Source organism: Pinus tabuliformis, chromosome 6, assembly GCF_031772625.1.
Source record: "Pinus tabuliformis cultivar Carrire ecotype Pingquan chromosome 6, CPIR1, whole genome shotgun sequence".
Lineage (NCBI taxonomy): Eukaryota > Viridiplantae > Streptophyta > Pinopsida > Pinales > Pinaceae > Pinus > Pinus tabuliformis.
In genome coordinates, this window is record NC_142292.1 from 606,858,656 (window position 1) to 606,869,152 (window position 10,497).

Sequence of the window (10,497 nt, forward strand, 5' to 3'; positions counted from 1 at the left end):
ATGTGGTGAACTTCTTGCTGTTATTTTTCACCTTGATTGTTGCTCTTGTCATGCTACCCTTTCTCATTCTTCATAACATTATATTGTGCATTGAGTTTTCTCTTGATGAATATATAATACCTGCAAAAAGTATTCAAGGAAATACCCATGACATGATAATAGCAAAACTTACCTCAACCTGCGAAGCATATGTCAATGATAAACAACAACAAAAAATTAGAATACAAAGAACCTAATGCAATTAAGAGATGAACATGAATATACAGAAGATACTTACCTGGATCTTACCTTTGCTGCACCTTGCTGTTTGTTGCCCTAAAAATCCTGGTCCTTTGCAACCCTTGGTAGCACTCAATCTAGTTTTTTTTTTTTGCCTTCTAGGACCACGATATTGAATCTGATGTATCTCTGTGGTTTCAAATCCTTAATATGTGATATTCAGTCCTATAGTAGCCCTCTGAGTCTTATTTCCAATGCCACAAGTCTGACCCGATTTGGATTCTTCAAGACAAATTTATGCCCAATCTCTCACAATGACCTAATTATGTACTAGTTCAGTAGACCGAACTTGTACGGCATGCCATGTGTCACTTTTTCCTCCTTAGATTTTGAACTTGATACAGAGAAAAACTATTTTCCGTGCACTATCCACCACTTTTTACATAAATCCAATTTGCTTCTCAGAGAGAGAGAGTTATGACGCTTTTCCCAAGGTCACCTCTTTGAGATGAAATTCGGGAGCCCACAAAAATCCCTACCTTCCACAGATCATATCTCCAAAAATATAGTGAACCAATATCTGAAATTCAGTCACCGCATTCACTTGGATTTCAGATCAAATGGGTTTTAATTTCAGCATCTAAGACTTCTCAAAAATAAGTTTATAGCGACAATGCCACGATCGCTACTTTGCGAGGATATATGAGATTTTTTTTATAGAGTTGAGAGGGGCTTCTATAAAGAATGTTGGAGAGATTTTAGGAGCTTAAAAAATTATTAATTATATTCTATTCAATGACCAAAATCAATGATAAATGTGATGCCACAACCCCATAGGGTTTTAGCCCACTAATTGGGGTTACTAACTTCAATCTTGAATAACTTACAAATTGTGAGGAATTATGAGGAGAGAAATATACCGATAGAAAGGTATTTTTGAGTAGAGTATTCCTATAATGGTTATGAGACAAGAAACCATGAATGATGATTCCCAATGTGCCATGGAAGTTCAAGGTCATCATTAGTGCTACTTGAGTTACTGCTTGGGTTGACATCAATGACAACCTCAGATCATCTTTAGATCAACATTGTACAGCAACTAAATGAATTTCATCTAATTCAATGAGTTGAACGAGTCAATGTTTTTGGGTTGCAGTAAGATCCATGCCTACTTCCAGAGTTGTATTGAGCGTTTTGACCTTAAATTCCTCCAGCAACTGAGGGGATTTCCCATACACGATTTCATATGGTGAAAAGCCCATTGTATTCTTCCATGTAGTTCTATATGCCCAAAATTCTTCATGGAGTTTTTGAGCCCAATTCTAGTGATGGTTAGCCACATTGTTTGTAAGAATTTTTTCCAATAATTTATTTTTGTTCTCGACCTGACCATTCACCTTAGGGTGATATGGGGATGTCACCCGGTGTTTGATTCCATATTTCTCCATAAGAGCTACTATTGAATGTGATGTAAATTGTGCCCCTCCGTCTAAAACTATTTCCCTAAGAGCCCCATATCTACCAAAGATTTCTTCAAATAAGAAATCTAAGATAGTTTGTTCAGTGGATTTTGAAACAGTTTTGGCTTCCACCCATTTCGTCACCTAACCTGTACAGACAAGGATATGGACTTTCTGATGAGAAGGAGGATTAAACAGACCAAAAAAATCAATATCCCAATATTGAAAGGGTTCAAGGACTAGTTGAGTCTTCAGTGGCATTTCATTTGATTAAACATGTTGGCCTATTCGTTAACCCCCAAACATATTTTCTACCATCCTGAAATATAGAGGGCCAATAGTATCCTATCTGCAGCACCTTGTGACCAGTTCGTTTATCAGCAAAGTGTTCTCCACAAGGTTCATCGTGGGTATCTTTAAGAACATCATCGATCTCGTTCTCGCATACACAATGTCGGATTTGATGATATGCTCTGATGTAGAAGAGGTACCCTTCTATCCACATATAGCGGGATCTTTGCTGGATATTTCTCATTTCTTCCTGTATGGAAAATAATTAGGTACCTTACCTGCAGCAAGATGGTTAGCAACATCTGCATACCAAGGGCTGTGAGTAGAAATTGCAAAAATATTTTCATCAGGAAAACTATCTTCTACAAGTGTATCTTCATTATGAATATTTAGCCTGGACAGGAAATCTGCTACCACGTTGTCCTTCCTTGGTTTGTCTACAATAGTTATATCAAATTCTTGTAACAATAATAACCATCTTGTGATTCGCCCAAGAGTTATAGGTTTGTTCATCAGATACCCGATGGCTGAATGATATGCATGCATAAAGGTGGGGTACCCTATAATATAATGTCGAAATTTGTTAACAACATAAATGACAACTAAAAAATCCTTCTCAATTATTGTATATTTAATTTCAGCAGGAGTTAAATTCTTGCTGACGTATGAGATTGCATACAGCTTCTTCTCTTCCTGTTGTCCCAAAACTACTCCAACTATTGTATGGGAAGCGTCCGTAGAGATATGGAATGGAAGTTTCCAATTAGGACCACGCAATATTCGAGCGTCATAGACTAATTTCTTGATCCTTGAAAAAGTTGATTCACAAGCATCAATCCACACAAATTCTGCATCTTTAGAGAGTAGTTGGAAAAGTGGAAATTCTATTTTAGAAACAAATTCTAGGAAGTTTCGATAATACCCAACATAACCAATAAATATTTGTACCTTTTTCTGTGTCTTTGGAGTCATAAAATTTAATTTTACCTCAACTTGAGCGGCGTCAACCTGTATTCCTGTAGGTGAAAGTAAATGCCCGAGGATGATACCTTATTCCATCATCATATGACATTTTACCGTGCTAACATAAACATCGGTTTGTTTACATCGTTTAAGTACTTTTTCTAAATTTTCCAAACCATATGCAAAAGAATCACCATGCGGGGTAAAATCATCCATATAAATTTCAACACTGCCATTAATCAAATCAAAAAAGATTCCTAATATCGCTTGCTAGAAAGTAGCAGGTGCATTACAGAGTCCAAACGAGAGGACCCGGTATGTAAAAGTTCCCCAAGGGAAATAAAAAGTGGTCTTATCTTGATCTTCAAGAGCTATCTGGATCTAGTTATATCCAATGAATCCATCCAAAAAAGAAAAGAACTTATTTCCGGCTAGTGTGTTGAGAACCTAGTTGATGAAAGGTAAGGGAATGTGATATTTTTGGGTAGCTTTATTTAGCTCCCTATAATTGACACAAATCCTCCACTTTTCATTCTTCTTTGGGACAATGACTAATGGGGATACCCATTGACTGTCAGAGATCAGATAAATAAACCCAACATCCAATAGCTTTTGCAGTTCTAACTTAACAATGTTTTTCAATGCAAGGTTCATTATTCTTTGTGGTTGGCGAACAGGATGACATTCCTCTCTTATATAGATGTGATGGGTACATAAATCAGCATGAATCCCTTCCATATCTGTGTAGTCCAGAGCAAAGGCCTCCTTCTCATTCTGAATAATTTTTAACAATTGTTCAGTTTGGGAAGGCGATAGATGGGGAATAGTGTTCAGTGTCTTCCCTGGATCGATCTCTACTGAAATACTGTTATGGGTTGTTGTGACAGGAACATTTTCAGTTTTAGATTCTATTTGAGTAGCTTCATGGGTAATACAACTCATAACAGACACTAATAGTCATCGGGTTGGGAAAGAAATGGAATCAGGATCACTGATAAATGTACTAAGAGTGTCATCTCCCATTTCTTCTTTGAGACAAAGAGCTTCCCCAATATTAAGAATTGGTCTAACATTTCCTTTTCAGGTTTAGACTCATCTTGGAGGCAAGGCTTTTATGCTATGTAAACCCCGATTCAACTGACATGCTTGGTTCTACAGGAGGATAAAGAACAAGGTTCTCCGTAATCTCTCCATTTGAAATTACCATGTTTCCCTATCAATACCCAATGCGGGAATCAGCCATAGCGAGCCATGGCCTTCCAAAGATCAGGGGGTGCCCCCCAACTAGAGATTGAGTGTGTAGTACTAAGATATCAACAAGGTATTCCCAAGAATCCATAGAAATAGTTACGTCTTCCAATTTCCCTACAGGTCTAACTATAGATCAATCTGAAAGTTCTAGAACCATTGGGGTTGGTTTAAGATTAAGCCCAAATTAACTATACTTTTTGATGTTACAACGTTAATTGTAGCCCCAAGATCTACCAAAACATTTTAAATATCAACCCCATTGATTTGGATTGTGAGGATAGGGTTTCTTGGGTCACCATATTTGACGGGTTTAGTTTCTCCCAACATTATGTCTGACAAATTCCCCATGACATGAATAGTAGGTGGGTCTTTCGAATTCCTTCTAGTATTCTTGGGGCATAAATTGGCACATCCTTCATGGCCTAGAGCAATGGGATCTTAAAAAATAGATTTGTAATTCCCCCAAAAGATGAAATTCAGGTTGAGGGATATATTTTGTTAGAAACAACCTCTCAAGATAAGGTGGGCCTATGTGACCCCCTCAAGTGACAATTGTTTTGGTGGGGGGTTGTTGTTCCACAACAATTTGTGGTGGATTACCCCCAACTTCCCCAAATAGGTGTTTAATTTCTGGTTCTGAGACTTCGTCATTAGTTTGTCCAAAAATTATTGGTGAATTCTTTGTATTCACCACTCATCCGGATCGAAGATTCAGTTAATTGCATTCTAAAGTGGAAATACCATATGTAGGAAGGTTGAGTGTGTCAACCTGTTGGCCTACCCTATTATTCGCGTTTGGGTTGGGTTGAATAGGCAGTTAAGGACAAAGAGGAGGAGTACTAGTGGAGATAATATATGCAGTGTTGCCCACTTAAAGACTTCATGTGGTGAACTTCTTACTGTTGTTCTGCACCTTGATTGTTGCTCTTGTCATACTACCCTTTCTCATTCTTCAGAACATTAGATTTTGCATTGAGTCTTCTCTTGATGAATATATAATACCTGCAAAAAGTCTTCAAGGAAATACCCATGACATGATAATAGCAAAACGTACCTCATCCTGCAGAGCATATGTCAGTGCTAAACAAAAACAACAAATTAGAATACAAAGAACCTAATGCAATTAAGAGATGAACATGCATATAGAGAATATGCTTACCTGGATCTTACCTCTACTAGATCATTTTGTTGCACCTTGCTCTTTGTTGCGCTAGAAAGTTGGTCCTTTGTAGCCCTTGACAGCACTTGATCTAGTTTCTTTTTTTTTGCCTTCTAGGAGCATGATATTGAATATGTTGTGTCTCTGTGATTTCATATCCCCAATATGTGATCTTTGGTCCTACAGTATCCCTCTATGTCTTCTTTCCAATGCCACAGGTCTGACCCGATTTGTATTCTTCAAGACAAAGTTATGCCAAATCTCTCACAATGACCTAATTATGGACTAGTTCAGTAGAGAGAAATTGTATGGCATACCACGTATCACTGTTTCCTCCTTCGATTCTTAAATTGATCCCCAGAATACTACATTTTGTGCACTATCCACCACTTTTTACAAAATTCCAATCCACTTCTCAGAGAGAGAGTTATGACGACTTTCCCAACGTCACCTCTTTGAGATGAAATTCGGGAGCCTGCAAAAACCCTAACTTCCATAGATCATATCTCCAAAGATATAACGAACCAAGATCTGCAATTCAGTCACCACAAACACCAGTATTTTTCCCAAATGGGTTTTAATTTTAGCATCAATGACTTCACAGAAATAAAGTTATAGTGAAACTCCCATGATCGCTACTTTTGGAGGATATATGAGATTTCTTTTTATAGAGTTGAGAAGGGCTTCTATAGAGAATGTTGGAGGAATTTTAGGAGCTTAAAAAATTATTAATTATTGATTATTCAATGACCAAAATCAATGATAAATTCCATGCCACAACCCCATGGGGTTTCAGCCCACTAATTGGGGTTACTAACTTCAATCTTGAATAACTTACAAACCGTGACGAATTACGAGGAGAGCTATATACCACTATATACCGATAGAAAGATATTTTTGAGTAGAGTATTCCTATAATGGTTATGAGATGAGAAACCATGAATGATGATGCCCAATGTGCCATGGAATTTTAATGTCATCCTTGGTGCTACTTGGGTTACTACTTGGGTTGACATCAATAACAACCTCAAATCATCTTTAGATCAACACTCTACCCCTTTTGCATTGATCGCAACACAAGTAATCCCCTTGCGATCAGGGCACCTCTTCCTACTGCCTTCTCTCCCCCTTTGACATCAATGGCAAAGGGTAACTCCCCCTAACACACAACCATACTGCGAACCTGTACACACTTCCACTCCCCCTTTATTTTCTGAATAAGGAAAATCTAATGAGAACTTAGGAGAATCCCAAGCTTCTGGTGAAGATATTCAAATGTTTCATGAGGTAAAGGTTTAGTGAAGATATTAGTGATTTGTTCTTTTTTACCAACATATTCAAGTTTGATATTCTTTTCAACGACTTGTTCTCTAACAAAATGATATTTGATCGGAATGTGTTTTTTTTTAATGCATGACAGGATTCTTGGAGATGTTGATGGCACTAGTGTTATCACAAAAGATGGGAATAGGCTCACTAAATTGTACTTGAAGATATTGCAAAGTTTTTTTCATCCAAAGGACTTGAGTACAACAAGTTTTCGCTACAATGTATTTTTCTTCCGCTGTAGATAACGAGATTTAGGTTTGCTTTTTGCTCAACCATGATATGAGACAACCACCTAGATAGAATGTTGCTCCACTAGTACTCTTATGATCATCAATGATTCCTGCCCAATCTACATCTATAAAGGCTTGAATAATGAGATTTTTTCCCTTGGGATACCACAACCCATATTCTGTTATGCCTTTTAGATATCGAAGAATTCTTTTGACGGAAATAATATGTGATTCTTTTGGTGTTGCTTGGAATCTTGTTACTTGTCCAACTACTTGCATAACATCTCATTGGGAAGCTGTTACATATAGAAGACTACCAATCATATATATGTACTACCTCTAATCCACATACTTAGAAGAGTCATCTATGCTCAGTTTGCAACCTATTACCATCGGTGTAAGGATGGGTTTGCAATCTTCCATTTTGAATTTCTTGAGAATTTCCTTGATGTACTTGGCTTGATATATAAATATTCCTTTCTCTTGCTGAGATATTTGAAGCTCTAAGAAGTATGTCAACTCCCCAAAGAAATACATCATGAACTCACTTTGCATCTTTGTAGAAAATTTCTCACTTAGTCGATCATCATTTCTACCAAATATTATATCATCCACATATACCTCAACGATTGTTAAATTATCTTTATCTATTTGTACGTAAAGATTGCTATCAGCAGTACCTTTCTTGAACCCTTGTTGACATAGATATCCATCAAGATGAGCATACCATGCTCTAGGAGCCTGCTTGAAACCATACAAAGCCTTCTTTAACCTGCAAACATAGTCTTCTTTTTCTGATAGTAGAAAACCTTCAGGTTGTTCGATGTAAACTTCTTCTTCTAGATCACCATTCAGAAATGTTGACTTAACATCCATTTGGTAGACTTTTATTTTTCTTGAACATGCATAGGTGAGAAACATCCTCATAGCTTCCATTCTGGCAACAGGAGAAAATGTTACATCAAAATTTATTCCTTCAACATGTGCATATCCTTTGCAAACTAATATTTCCTTGTTCCTGGTAACCTGTAATCCTTCAACTATTTTGCTCCCCCTGAACCTTTAATGAAACTACCATCGTGTTCAAACTACCTTCCTATCAATCGTAGACTTGTGCCATATACTGCTGCATAGACTCCTCCTATACAAACATTAAGGAGTCAACAAGTCATATTGTTCAAAATAGTGAGTCACCTAACGGGCCATCTTGACTTGAGTCATTATCTGAAGCAACTGCTAATTCCTCGTGACCTTTTTCTTTTACAAATCCTGAAAGCATAACTGCTGACACCTTGTTATCATCTTTGTCTTCCTGTACCTGTTTCCTTTTCCATACCTTCTTATTCCTACAATCTCGAGCCATGTGCCCATAGTTATGACACTTGAAGCATTCAATGTTGTCCAAAGGTGATTCCATATGATTTCTGTAACCATGAGCGCTATGGCCATAGTTATGGCATTTGAAACATTCAATATTATTTCATAAATATTCAAATCTATTGATGTTTCGTTGAGCCCTAGGAGGTTCATATTTGACAGATCTCCTAGAATTGTATTATTTCCTAGGGTATGTGCGACATTCTACAGCTTTATGACCAATTTTTCCACATGAATAACAATATCCATGAAAAATATGTTGGTACCGGGATGGAAATCTTCATCAGGGAATTGTCTTCCAAGGTTGTTCTTGCGAATCTTGTCCAATGAAGTTGACATGCCTTTCAGATCTCATAGGTTCATTGTATTTTGTTGTAGAAGCTCCTGCTTCTTCTTCTTTGTAACCGAGGCTAGTTCTGTCATTGTAAGATTATTGATTGTTCATGAATTCTTACAATGCCCTTTAGTTGTTTGCATAGTTTTGGACAATGTTTCCCTTCTTCAGTTCCTTATGCAGTGAAACTATTTCGGTTTCTAATCCTTCCCTTTCTTGGTTGCTTTCTTCCAACTTATTTTGAAGTGACTCTTCAATACATTTGTGTTCTTCAACTTTAATTTTGAGACCTTGAACTCGTTCTTCAGGAGTATTGCAACGGATCTTCTCAGCCTTGATCTCTTTTATAAGCTTGATTATCTCCTTAGAAAATTCTTCGATGGTCAACCCTTCTTCTTCATTGATTCATAACTCTTGTTTATTGTGCTTGGCCATAAAAAGTACTCTCTCATTTGCTTCTTCTTCACTATCACTGTATTCATCAGATGATGAGCTATCTTCTTTAGAGAGAAAGTTCTTTTTGAATCCTTTCTTCTTGCCAATTTTTAGTTTTCTTGTAGAGTAAGCATATTCTCCATCTGAAAATCCTTCTTCATCATATTCCTTTTCTTCACACTTGCAGGTGCAGGTCTTTACCTTTGGAGGTTGTTTGTCCTTATTGGTTTTCTTAGATGCACCGAAAGCAGTTTCTAGATGCAAAGTACCCTCTTCTTCATCAAGTCTCATTTCATATGCTATGAGAACTCCATTTAATTCCACTTTGCTGAGTTTGGCCATATTTGCACTGTATTCTAAGACTAATACCTTTGAGTTCAATCTTCCTAGAAACATTCCTAGAATCTTTCGTATAATAGTCTTCTTGTCAACAGGGTCTCCCAATCCTTCTAGAGTGTTGGTTATGTCATCAACGTGTTGGAGGTATGCAGCAATGTTGTCATCTTCTTTCATTCTGAGTTGCTCAAATTTTTCTCTGTAGATTTGAAGCTTTGCTTCTTTGACATTTGAGAAGCCTGCATATATATTCTCAAGCGTCTCCCATACATTTTTGGCGGTTTTACAACCCAACACCTTATGATAAGTAGATTCAATAAGTCCACTGATAATAATATTCTTTGCTTTTGCATCATTTACCAAATTCTTCTTACCTTTTACATCTGCGGTTGGTGTAAATCCATTTTGTACAATGTCCCATACTGCGTAACCTTGCGCCAAGAGATAGACCTCCATTCTTCCTTTCCAGAGTGCATAATTATTTTCATTGAACAGAGATACACCATTCTTGGTATGCTCCATGATCTCCTTCCAGTTGTTAAACTGTTATTGAAGGAACCAAGCTCTAATACCAATTGTTGGAAATAATGTGGGGGGGTGAATCAGTATTCCTTTCAATCAGTATTATTATTAATCTTTCATAGCATTAGTTAATCTTCAATTACTATCAGTGTTTGTACAATGATAGTAGTAAAAAAAAGGAACACAAATGAGCACAGTTTTTAAGGTTGAAACCCCCTCTGGGAAAAAAACCACATCAACGCTTTTCTGATAATTCTTTAATCTTCAACTCCAATTGAAAAGAAAACTCCAACTTCCTAGAATCTAGAAAAGCATTCTTCTCCAGCTCCCACTGGATGGACACAACAACGCCTGAGATTCTTCAATAGTCAACTGAATGAATGCCCCAAAACCCAATGAGCTACAACTCACCCTAGCACCACCCTACCACCTCAAAGTTTTCACAGGCTTGAACCTGTTGGTGACTTCATGCACTAGCCTAGCACCACCCTGCCACCCTATAGAAGAATAAAAGGAGAATGGACTCCCGTACTAGGGAAAATGGTCCACTTTACAATGATATAGAATGATGTAGAAGAAGAAGACACACTA